Here is a 14029-nt window from a genome sequence, read left to right as displayed (position 1 = left end):
CATATATATATATATATATATAATGAGTGTGTACACACACACACACACACACACACACCCACTTCAACGACCCTAAGCATTTCATGGTCCTGATCAACTTCGTAGCAAATATACCATTTCAACCCAAAACATATCATTGCCCATATAACCTCCTGGCAAATATACCCCCAAGATCCCGAAATATTTGATGGCCCTAATTACCTCGTAGCAAATATTCCTCACCATCCTTAACCACTGCACCGCCCTAATCATCCTCCAGGAGGAATTATAGCAATAAATAATTATATGATATATACATTTTCTTTATACTGAGACTCGTTAGTCGTGCTATCATCAATCTCTCGGGTGAATCGGCCTTAGTATTTTCACTCCATTAATGAAAGCAACGAGGAGCATTAATTAAGAACTAGAATGGAGTTGCTGGCGTCCGGCTGGAGTCCGCAGAGATGGTGAATGTTGCTGGCGTCCGGCTGGAGTCCGCAGAGATGGTGAACGTTACCTGGCGTCCGGCTGGAGTCCGCAGAGATGGTGAACGTTGCTGGCGTCCGGCTGGAGTCCGCAGAGAATAGTGAACGTTGCTGGCGTCCGACTGGAGTCCGCAGAGAATGGTGAACGTTACCTGGCGTCCGGCTGGAGTCCGCAGAGATGGTGAACGTTGCCTGGCGTCCGGCTGGAGTCCGCAGAGAATGGTGAACGTTGCTGGCGTCCGACTGGAGTCCGCAGAGAATGGTGAACGTTACCTGGCGTCCGGCTGGAGTCCGCAGAGATGGTGAACGTTGCCTGGCGTCCGGCTGGAGTCCGCAGAGAATGGTGAACGTTGTTGGTGTCCGGCTGGAGTCCGCAGAGAATGGTGAAGGTTGCTGTAGTCCGGAGAGAAGGTGGACGTTGCTGGCGTCCGGCCGGAGTCCAGAGAGATGATGAACGTTGCTGCAATCCGGGAAGATAGTGAACGATGCTAGCACCCGGTTCGCGCTGGGATTGTTGCAACGAGGGAGCAAAGTTGCAGCACCAATGGACCGCCGACTAATATTGCAATCCGCCTTTAGCGTCTTGGTTAACTGGTACAAGGATTTATGTTGTTCATCCGAGGTCAAAAAATGTATTGAACCCAAAGATGAGAAGGACTGTTACTGAATGATGTCAGAGTTAACGAAACTAAACGAGAAGGGGGATTTAGGAGTGATCATTACTGCTAAATAAAACTGCAAATCCAATGAAGTAATGTTCTCACGCTTTTAAAAATTAAACGGTGGGTAGAGTTAAGTTTCAGTGGAAGATCAGTAGCGTTTCACTCGGACAAAATTCATTATATTTGTTCAATTCACGATTCTATTCTAGAAATGTTGTATTTATTTGTTTGATGTAGTCCATTATCATTCCTCTTATCCTTATTTTATCTGTCTTATTTGTTCATCATACTGCCTTCCCTTTCCTTCGAACAGTTAGTAAACGAAGGACATTAATTTTGAGTCGTTGTCAAATAAACTTTAAAAACGAGACTGCTGGTTTAAGGTATCCATAAGTCTCCGTTTTACAACCCGTGTTCAGACTAACTCCATTCCATCCAGCGGACGACTCCAAAGACGCATTCATAAATTTTAACATGCTGTTCACTCAAAATAGGATATTTTCTCAAATTTAAATTAATATTTTTATATATTAGCATAAACAAAGGCCAAACTTCACTCCATGCACACACTAAACTCTTTGTCTATGAATGAAAATCGGTTTACAAACGACCTAAGACTGATGACCTTCGAACCCTTCTCAAACAAGTGCGTCACTGACGACTTTAGTTCGAACCACAACGCTGTCAATGCTTCACCCACGTACTACAAATACAAATAATTGCCAACAGAACCTAAACACCTAACCTAACCAATGCATAAATATGAACAGTCTGCTAATATATAGCAAAATTATTTTATATTCGAGAAAATTCGTATTTTTATCAATAAAATGATAAAATTGATGAATGCGTCTTTAGGGTCGACCACTGGATGGAATGGACTTGGTCTGAGGACGGGTTGACGTTTTAAATTAACGAGGCTATCGGTAAAGTATTATTGGTGGTCAAAAATCAAACCCAGTTTAAGCACTGAGGATGCAGGACTTCAAAGGCTTGTTATAAATTGATGCTAACGAAAAATTGTAGCGTTCGTAGGTAATTATATTAGTAAAGATTCACCACAAAAGCTTTATAGTTTTAAACGTAAAGAAAATGTAAATTCACGAAATTTATATACATCGTTAAAGTAAACTACCACGTGTATTTTTTACAATATTATAAGATCGGAGACACTTTTTTATTGATTTTATTTTATTTTTAATCTATATTCAGAAGTTTTCAATTCCGTGTCGCCGGAGGAAATTAAGTACGGCGGTGTCTTGGTAATTAATTAGTAATTAGATTCAAATTCCCACTTGATCTCTTGAATACTTTGAGCCACTGAGGAATCACTTCCCTTGAAGGAGTAATAAAGATTTTTTTTGCTTCTCCATTGGCAGATGGCTCCAGACACCGACAGATATACGAGGAGAGTGAGTGAGACAGAATTAAACAGCGACACTGACACACACAGACAGAACAATGGAAGATAAATCTAATACACAAGACTATATGTGAAATAAAGTGTGAATAACAATGAAAAACAACCTCGAAAATATTCAGAATCTGAAATCGGCGTGTAATGAATTGGCCGTTTTAGCGAAAATCCGATTGGAATTCCATTTATTTCGAGCCATTCGCTGATACTGAACAAAAGGGGGGGAAAAAAGACGAGAGAAAAAAAGAGTAATCACTGATAAGACTGATAAGACAGATACTAAAAATTACGTTTTATGCAACTCATGCATCTTGCATCATTTATACATTAATCTGAGTTAAATTTTTCCTCGGGTGATGAAGAAATTATTTCAACTGCATTATAAAATTAGATTATAGGTGAACAGTCACTTACACACACCAGTTGATTGACAGTTGAGAGATGGGATCAAAGAGCCAGAGCTCAACCCCCCCCCCACACACACAACTAGGTGAGTACACACAAAATGGACATGGGAACAGTAGACAGGAGACCGAAAGACCAATACACTATGAAGGGAAACACCGTGTTATCTTCACGTTATCTCCTTATAACGTCTAGATAACAAGATCTGTGGGTGGACATAACACCAAACCTCATGTAAACAAACCACACGAGAGGCTCGTGTAAATAAAATGACCTCAGCCGCATATGCTGGCAAAAGTCAGAACATCCTTCAGAAACTTTAATAAGGAGGCTTTTAGGTCACTGTATACCGCTTATGTGAGGCCAGTCTTTAGAGTATGCCGACTCATCGTGGAGTTCACATCTAAAAAAAAAAAACACCCACGAGGAAACTCGAAAAGGCAACGAGACTCGTCCCAGTGCTGCGAGGGATGAGGTACAAAGACTGACTGAAGGAACTAAACCTGACGACGTTAGAAAAAAGGAGGGAGAGGGAGGACATGATACAGACGTATAAAATACTTAAGAGGGTTTGACAGGGTGGAAACGGAAGAAATGCTAACTATGAATATCAAAAGAATAAGGTGGGAACGGATGAAAACTTGAGACTCGAAGGTGGCATAAAGATGTTAGAAAGTTTTCTTTCAGCGTAGGGGTAGTGAGTAAATGGAATGACCTAAAGGATCAGGTTGTGGAGGCTAACTCCATTCATAAATTTAAAAGCAGGTATGATACGGAAATAGGCCAGGAGTCATTGCATTAGACAACCGACGGCTAGAAAAGCGGGGTCCAAGAGCTAGAGCTTGATGCTGCAGGTACAAGTTGATGAGTACACACTCACACACATCAAATGTAGATATGATAGAGCCCAGTAGGCTCAGGAATCTGTACACCAGTTGATTGACAGTTGAGAGGCGGGACCAAAGAGCCAAAGTTCAACCCCCCGCAAGCACAAATAGGTGAGTACATACACACACACACAAACACACACACAAACACACACACACAAACACACAAACACACACACACACAAAGACTAAATTGGAGAAGGTTCAAAGACAGACCACTAGACTAGTACCCCAGCGACTACAATGATTAGAAAAGCAGTTGATGATTGGGACACACTAGTGAACACTGTGCATCTATATTTGCCACCAAGATAATGTTATTAAAACAAGACCAGTGCGCTAAAACAAGAGCGAAAAAGAAACCCCCACCTCCCATTTAAAACTTTGACCCAAATATCACTGTAACAAGGTTATCGCGAATAACCGAACTCAATTACGGGCTCACTGTAGCCCGTGCTACATGGACATTTTGTTCTGAGAAGCTAAATCTAAAAATCAACAACTAGTACTCGAGGTGAGGGGTATGAGCTACCTGGAGAGACTACGGCAACTCAACCTCACGTCGCTGGAAGAAGAGTTAAGGGAGACATGATCACCACATACATGATTGTCAGAGAAATTTATAGGGTACAGATATAAAGATGGTTTGTCACACGTAGTTACAAAAATGTTTCAGTTAAAAAAGTTACGCAGTTTCCACCTGTTCCCCTTTATGTGACACACGTGGAAACTGAGTACCCAAATGAGCCATAGAGACATTAAAAAGAACTTTTTCAGTGTCAGAGTAGTTAATAAATGGAATGCATTAGGCAGTGATGTGGTGGAGGCTGACACCATACACAGTTTCAAATGTAGATGTGATAAAGCTCAATAGGATCAGGAATCTGTTCACCAGTTCATTAGTGGTTGCGAGACGGGACCAAAGAGCCAAAGCACACGAAGAAAACCCCGCAAGCACAATTAGTTGAGTACAATTAGGTGAGTACACACTTAAAGTGGACCGTTTTCTCGGGTCGTAGTCATAAGGGCCCGAGTTCGATTCCTAGTCGAGGCAGAAACGAATGGGAAGAGTTTCTTATACATGATAATCCTGTCCACCAAGCAGTAAATAGGTACCTGGGATTTAGACAGCTGTTACGGGCTGCACGGGCGTTCGCGCTCGTGTGTGTTTTGTGAGAGGGTGTGAGAGAGAGAGAGAGAGAGAGAGAGAGAGAGAGAGAGAGAGAGAGAGAGAGAGAGAGAGAGAGAGAGAGAGAGAGAGAGAGAGAGAGAGAGAGAGAGAGAGAGAGAAAGAGAGAGAGAGAGAGAGAGAGAGAGAGAGAGAGAGAGAGAGAGAGAGAGAGAGAGAGAGAGAGAGAGAGAGAGAGAGAGAGAGAGAGAGAGAGAGAGATAATTCAGGCAAAATAATCGAGCTATTCGGTGTCAGTGTTCAACGCCACAGCGAATAGGAATCAGGAATAGTGTCTTGCCGGCGTAATACAATTGGGAATTAGTCTGGTATTCTCAGATAATCTGGTAAATTCCTCTGCAAATTCCAGACACCAAGAACCCTGCGTTTATTACAGCAACATTCTTTGCTCGAAGGCTTTAATCAAGAGAAAACTGGGTCTATGATAATACACGAAATATATGACTAAGGTAATGAGAAAAATGGAATGCTTTTCATGTTTCTCACTTGTCCTCAGTGTTACAGAAGTTTATTAGACAAAATTGAAGACAAGGACACACAAATTGAATGCTCTTAACGCAATACAGTACACGTCTAGACTCTCAAATGTTGAAGGGATGTGGCGATATGTAATATCACTACTGATGTTCCCCCTCTATAAGAACATAGAGTATTTTTTATTATTATTATTTTCTACCACAAACGTGGCCACACATTTACAATGCTAACCAGCATATATACATTTTCTTCTGTCCTCCATGGACAGGGTTAGAGATGTGTTAAACATATAGTTCAAGTGTTTATTGAACATATAGAGTGGACGTTCGTGTCACTAGAAATATGTATATTATTATTATTATTATTATTATTTAACAAGTCAAATAAAGGCCGTCTTACAAAGGAATCAGTTATGCTCTTTCCATTTCTTAAGCATAAGGCTATACATTCTGACAAAAATCAATAAACATATTGTACATTTATGTACATCTCTCCATCATAGTCATCGGAAACGTGTTGCAGTTAAATGAACTAGGAAATTTACATGTACATAAAAGGTCATGCCATTAAATAGCTAAGGACGTTTATCGTTCTGGAGTTCATCAACTAAAACACCGCAATTATTAAAGGGTTTTAAAGTACCTGATCCTGGTACATTAAACAACCTTCCTGCTATATATAATTGTCCTAAAAATATGCAATTTTTGATTCAATTAACAAACTAACGAGTGATTTGTAAACAAAAAATAATAAAAATAAAATACATTAAATATCAAAATATGGTTTGTACAGCATTTAGGAAACTAAATGTGGAAATTCCGACAAAAGTATATTTTCCTATTTTTTTAATAAACATTTTTAACGAACGTTCACTTCGGCATGAGCAGAACTAACGTTTTAGAATAATTAAAATATTTTTCTTCAGAGCCTCATCAGAGGAGGAGCTCGGTACACACATTAGAGATCCAGCCCATAAATATGCAATTGGGGCAATTCATCTTGATAATGACCCCCTTGAACTAATTAATCATTAAGGTTTTCTTCTATAAACGTACTCACTTCTTTAAGGCTGTAAAAGCAGGTTTTGGATTAATGTAAGCAATGAAAGAGGTCTTAAATGTTTACTTTTAAATCTTAAGGAAATACATTTTTATTTCAAGCTATGACTCAACTAATGCGTTGGAACTATTACCGATATTCTGAATAAAATTTTTACTGCTCCTTGAAACCTCTCTGCCGCTATTCCTTGAGACGTTCAGTATGTTTATACATTCGGGAGATCAGCCTCGTCCTCATAAGGTTTCCCAACGTCAAGAAAACATTCTTACAAAAGTGCCCTTATCCTATCCTACCAGAGGACCCAAAACAGAAAACGGGACAGTACGTCACTTTTGCGCGCCGCCTCCATTTTCTAATACAATTTTTGGCGTTAGTTAACGCATACAAGCGAAAAGCGACGGTCTTTGTAAGAGGACAGGTTGGGGAGATTAACCACGGTCAAATAACGCACAGATTAACGCTCAGTTTGCTTTCTAACTGTATGTATGTTGCTGAAAGTTATAACATAACGTGACGAGATTAAAAAAAACACCCACAAATTTAAAATTAAATAGAAGTTGAATTTCACATACGTGGCTTCTCTTATTTTGTTTTCAGCCATGTTACTGTGACATTTTGTGTCATCTTAAACACACACACACACACACACACACACACACACACACACACACACACACACACACACACACACACACACACACACACACACACACACACACAAAGGTTCAAAGGTTTGCCACCAGACTAGTACCTAAGCTGAGAGGTATGAGCTACGAGGAGAGACTACGGGAATTAAACCTCACTTCGCTGGAAGACAGAAGAGTTAGGGGGGACATGATCACCACATTCAAGATTCTGAAGGGAATTGATAGGGTAGATAAAGACAGTCTATTTAACACAAGGGGAACACGCACAAAGGGACACAGGTGGAAACTGAGTGCCCAAATGAGCCACAGAGATATTAGAAAGAACTTTTTTAGTGTCAGAGTGGTTGACAAATGGAATGCATTAGGGGGTGATGTGGTGGAGGCTGACTCCATACACAGTTTCAAATATAGATATGACAGAGCCCGATAGGCTCAGGAATCTGTACACCTGTTGATTGACGGTTGAGAGGCGGGACCAAAGAGCCAGAGCTCAACCCCCGCAAACACAACTAGGTGACAACTAGGTGAGTACACACACACACACACACACATACACACAGTTTTTCACAGTTTTTTCGTTACACAGTTTTTCTGAGAGAGGGAGAGGGATGGGGGAATGTTTGAAGAGAGGGAAGAGCATGAGGAGGGATGGACGAAGAAAGGGGAAGAGAGGTGGTGATAAAAGGGGAGTGGGAGAATGTTGTGGGAGAAGGGTGGGAGAGGGTTAGGAGAAGTGGGAGATAACGGAGAAGAGAGATTGGGAATGAAGATGGTGAGCGAAGGAAAGGAGGGGAGTAAGGGATCTTTGGGAGGAAAGTTGGAGAGATGGAGTGAGAAAAGAGATGGGGTAAGGGGGGGATGGGGAGATATGGAAGAGTAGCTGGATAGGGAAACGGAGATAAGAAAGGGGGAAGATTCAACAAGCATCCAGTTCTCTACATTGTTCCCAATGTCACCAAACTGTTTAACTAAATGACCCGAACCTAACCAACCCGAGGACCCATGAACAGAAAACGGGACATCACGTCAATTTCGAGAACCGCTACCATTTCTAGTACACAAGTGTATAGGGGAAATAATATATCAAAATACGATGTACTAATAAAAAAAACATTCTCCCTCTCACCCCTACACGAGATAAATAATTGACAGAAGTGATACCTATATAAAATATAACAACTGCACTTCCAGCTGCACCCGATACATTAATTGATACATTAATTGATACATTAATTGTAAGTGACTCCTTATCATCCTTAAATGCTCTCAACTCTTTAAGACATAACTGTAACATGCTCGTGTCCGAAGCTAGACACAAATACAACAAAATTACTAAGGATGGTAACAGAGTCCATTTCATGTGGTCTCCATCTCATGTTGGCCTCCGAATGCATGATAGAGCTGATAAGTTAGCCAAAGAATCTGCCTTTAAAGGAGCCGTTGAGTGTAACCTTGGATTGTCAATGAGCAATCTGAGAGCAGCTGTACACCGAGAACTTCAACAAGATCTTGTAGATCTGAGGCAAAGTGAAATTGACACCAGTAATTCCATCTATCATCATACTATCATGCAAGAGGAGCCACACATCTATGGATCATCCAATAAAATCAGCAGACTTCTAGATGTTACTACTGCTCGGCTTAGACTCGGTTACAAGTATCTCTGGGAATTCTCATTATCTGCTGATGTAGACCTGACCAAATGTAAACTGTGTCAACAAAATTATTCGCACACCCTCCGTCACTATGTGATGGAGTGCGAAAAGATACGTGAATTTAGAGACAATTCTATAACCAATGTTCCAGCGATGTGTCAATATTTCATTCAAAATGATCTGCTACCAGAAATTTTAGCCAAATATCCCCAGTTTGCTAACTGTAGGTAGTAACTAAGTGATTGTAACCTATCCACCGCTGCCCACTGGATGGGGGGCGGTGTGCAGGACAAACATATAAATTTTGACACTAGCTCTCCACATATGTCAGTTGCTTAATTTAGAACCTGTACTTGAGGTCGATCTCGAACCCATTGTTGATGTGATGACTTATATTGAATTTTGTAACTAGCTCATCAAGATTGTAACTTGCTTAGCTAAATGAATTGTGGGGTTCAGTCCCTGAGCCCATTATGTGCCTCTGTAACCCTTTCCACTACCGCCCACAAGATGGGTATGGGGTGCATAATAAATGAACTAAACTAACTATAAAATATAACAGGAATGGTCATTAAAAGTAAATTAGACCTTAAACCAAACAATTTTCATTAATATCAATACAAACAATTGATTGGGAAGTTTCGATAATGATAAAGTGTTTAATATATATATATAAACAAAGCCGCCAAAGACTGAGAAAAGATGCACCGGTTCGTCAATAGGTGTGTAAAATGATTGTTAAATAACGAGCTCTGGCTCCTCTAACGAACCAGGCCGCTTTAGAGGAGCGGCCGTTGCCAGAGACGCATTCGTCAAATTTAACATTGTAATAAAAATAGGATTCGTTCTCACATATAAATTAATATTATTGTACAATAAAATTCAAAGTACAGTTAGGCATCGGTTTGGTTCAGGGTTTGTTGGCGATTACTGCTGTTTATAGTACGTGATTGAAGCATTTACAGCGTTGGGATTCGAACAGAGGTTATCTCAGCGAAGCACTGCTGGGGAAAAGTACATACGTCATCAGTTGAGTCGTGTGTAAACAGTAATTCACTCATAAACACGGGGTTTGAAGGCTGGGTTAACTAGCACTTGGTCTGAGGACGGGTTAATTTGTTTATAAGGACGGGGTGCGTCTTTTCGCGTTTCGAATGACGCACCTTATAAACCCACTCGAAACCAGGTGGTGTTTCATCACGAGTTGACTCATTTGCATTTAAATTACATGGGTGAAGCATTTAAAGGGAGGCGAATCAAACAGCAGAAATGAGTAGAGGATATGGGCAATGTTTCGGTGCTCATTTGTGATAAAACACCACCTGGTTCATACGAAACGTGACACGAAGATTTTTCAGCCCGACCACATCGACAAAGATCAAACGCTCATTCCATGCAGCCACCGAGCCCCCTTTGTTTATATATGAAAAACATATTTTACACGCGACTCGCACCTGATGACATTCGAACACTTGCTGAACGGCGCTTATAGCTGACGACTGCTCTTCGAAACACTAATAATAATAATTTATATACGAGAAAATAACCACTTTTGAACAGACATCGTGTTAAAATTGATGAATACGTCTTTGGGGGATCACCCACTGGTTTGAATGAACCCTGCCAGTGGACGGGTTGAGTCTTCAACCCCTTTTTGCCACGCATCAGCTCAGTAAAGCTTTTACTATAGTTGAAGTTGGATGTGCTGTGATGTGTTACTGAAGTAGTTTGAGTTTTACTGGAAAATTATTATCATCCAATTAGCATGTGTGTTCAGTGGGAACACTGAATGTCGTAATAAGGACGAACAGTTACTGTTATTTTTTATTAGTTTATTCAACGGGAAGAGGTACCCTATGCAGCGGCCTCGTTCAACAGAAGGTAAACAACATGCCTCGATCCTCAAGTGTCAGGTTTAGCTGCGTGGCTTATATGTATTGATTTGTGTGTGATTAGGAGGGGGTCCCCTAGGAAGGAGGTCCCCTAGGAAGGGGGTCCCCTAGGAAGGGGGTCCCCTAGGAAGGGGGTCCCCTAGGAAGGGGGTCCCCTAGGAAGGGGGTCCCCTAGGAAGGGGGTTTCACCCTGCCCCCCCTCCTCCTCCTCTTCCTTCCCTTTCCCCCTGCCCCCCTCCTCCTCCTTCCTTCCCCTCCCCCCTGCCGCCCCTCCTCCTCTTCCTTCTGCACCCTCTGCCCCCCCTCCTTTTCCTTCCCCTCGCCCCCCTTTCCCTCTTCCTTCATCCTCCACATTTGTGCACTTCACCCCCTTTCCCCCATTTCGCCCAACTCTATCCCCCCCCCTCCCTTTCTCCATTCCTCCACTCAGCACCCCCCTCCCCCGCCCACCCTGCTTAGCCCCTCTTCCTTTTTATAAATATATTATGGGAGGGGGCGCTCGGGATATTTCGTCTTCTCCCAGTCCTCTTCTCCCCCCTTGACCACCCCCTCGACCCCATCCCATTCCACACCCCTCGCTTTCCCTTTGACCCCTCCTCGTTCCCTCCCCCCCCCCTTTCCGCCCCCTCGATCCCTCCCCCTATTTTCGCCCCCTTGTTCCCTTTCCCCCCTCGTTCCCTCCCCCCTCAGTCCCCTCCCCCAGCATCCCCTCTCCCTCTTCTCTCAGATGATGCAAGGGGGAGAGATGCATCCCCCCTCTTTCCCCTCTCCCTTCTCTCCCGCGCCTCCTTCGCCCCCCCCCTCCTCCTCCACTCCAATACACACCCCCTCCCCTCCACCCCCCTCTTCCTCCCCCACTCCTCCCCCCTCTTCCACCCCCTCCACCCCCACTCCTCCCCCTCCACCCCCACTCCTCCCCCTCCCCCTCCACCCTCAATCCTCACTCTATCCCCACAATATTTCTAAGAGCAGAATAAGAGCGTCACTATGTCTTCATAACATTAAATGTATATTCACACAATACAATAGGTACCCCGTTCGAATTTGTGAGTTGGCCTTCCGCTTTCTATGGGAGAGGGAAATTAATTTCAGTATAAAATGTATGAGGTTTATGAGATTATGGCCAAGTTTAAATGGCAGGAAATTTTTTGATTTTCCAAAAATCAATGAATAATGGTGTATATGTTTCTATAATCATAAGTAAACTTTTTTAATTGTTTTAATATTTTTTTTCGTTTTCAATACAGCTGGTACTGCCCGCCAGGTACGTTGGGTCGTCGTGGGAGTCTAAATGTGACCTCTAACACGCTATTTCCTTTTGACTTCAGGCGACACCGATCAGCCTATGTTCACCCCATACCCCACACCATTCCCCCTGCCAATTTGGGCGATTCTAGCCCCAAGTATCTGGCCTCAATTTTTAGGCCAGACAGACACAGATGTTCTCTTGTTTTAGAGTAGATAATTCACTTGGTGAATAAGTTACATTTATGGAGTATGAGGATTGTATTTACACTTATGGTGTATGATTTTCAATGAAATGTTAATTTAGTTTTAAAGACCTTTTGCGTTCATTCCATTACAGGTAAGTGACTACACACACTGCATCGAGGGGACGGAAACCAAACCAACTGTCTGGTAAATACCAAATTCCTTCAGTATTAAGAGCTTTATTTGAAAGATCTTGCTGACCCAAGGTGGTTGAGGGGGACTCATCATTTTGTGGGCGTGGTGTAACTATACTGTTGAGCATAGTCTTCTTGGATGAACTCAGCCAGGAAGGGAAGGGAATTATCAGGGGGAAAGCGCCAAGCCATTATGACTATACAGCACTTGGAAGGGATCAGGATAAAATTTTGGGATGGGACGGGGAAGGAATAGTGCCTAACAACTTGGACGATCGGGGATTAAACGCCGACCTGCATGAAGCGAGACCGTCGCTCTACCGTCCAGCCCAAGTGGCTGGGACTCAGCCAGGAGATAATGCAGTGATCGTTGTGGGGGTTCTTGCAGATATCTGCAAGATATTTATTCAGATATCTGAATAAATATCTGCAAGCGATGGGAACGCGAGCAGGATCTGCCAGACATATCCCTGTGGAGCAAATTTGAGATAAATAATATTGATTTGTTTGGGCGCAAATGTTTAATAATCATACAAATATTCTTACCAGTAAGTGATTTTGAAGGGTTGAAAATGTTTGTTTTTTTCAACACTGTGATGTAGGTCGTGTACAATGTGGTGACTGCTGATACTTAAAGGGCATTTGTGGGGACCTTAGGTTTCAATGTTTAGGTTTTGGATTTTGAAAGCTTTGATACATGTTTTGTCGGGAGGATGTATAGTTCAAGATTTTGTTATGAGACTGAATTTAACGTTTAAAAGTAGAATGAGAATCAAATAGAGTTTTACAATCTAATTTAAGCACCAGCAACAGTGCAAAAGTCAGATGACAGCTTTGTCAGTTGGTGTGTGTGTGTATTAATTATTAACGTGTGCATACATCTATGTGTTGGTGTAAGCATTCCCCCCCCCCCTGAAGTGTACCAGGGGCAGTGTACAAAAGTATTACTTCTAAGCCCCATGAAAATGACTGAGCATAGTACCTTACTCCAGTAACACGCCCCTGAGCCAAGCCAACTGTCTTCCCAGAACTCCTAACAAGGCAAGTTGTTCAAAGATTAGTACCTCGGCTTTCTTCTCCTGACTTGCCACTACGTCTTAAATCCAACCTCCTTAGCTAACGAAAAACGTACAAACCGGAACATCCCTCCCCCAACCCCCCCCCCCCCCCCACACCAAACCAACCACTCTGGTAAGCATAGAAAACGCAGATATTTGTGAGCCGCTATTTTTTTCCCACAGTTGGTTGTCTTTGTAACGTAAGTTCGATTTTTACACGATATGGTAACCAATCAGTTGAGAGGACGGGTTGTTGGTATCAAAATCAGGATCAATATGTCCAATCGTCCCGACGTAATGAAATATCATCCAGCAGAGCAAGTTGTGTGGTTTCCTCTGGGAGAGAAACCTCGCAATGTACGGAGAACTTGGTCTAATTTGAAGCATTAACCTGTCGAGTATAATCCTATCAAGAACTTTTCACAGGCAGGACGTCAGAGAGGTGGGTTTGAATTTATTTATATATATCTACTCACTCACTCACTCACTCACTCACTCACTCACTCACTCACTCACTCACTCACTCACTCACTCACTCACTCACTCACTCACTCACTCACTCACTCACTCACTCACTCACTCACTCACT

The sequence above is a fragment of the Procambarus clarkii genome, chromosome 16 (assembly GCF_040958095.1).
Source record: "Procambarus clarkii isolate CNS0578487 chromosome 16, FALCON_Pclarkii_2.0, whole genome shotgun sequence".
Taxonomy (NCBI): domain Eukaryota; kingdom Metazoa; phylum Arthropoda; class Malacostraca; order Decapoda; family Cambaridae; genus Procambarus; species Procambarus clarkii.
The sequence above is the reverse complement of the archived record's forward strand: the minus strand, read 5'-3'. Positions refer to the sequence as shown.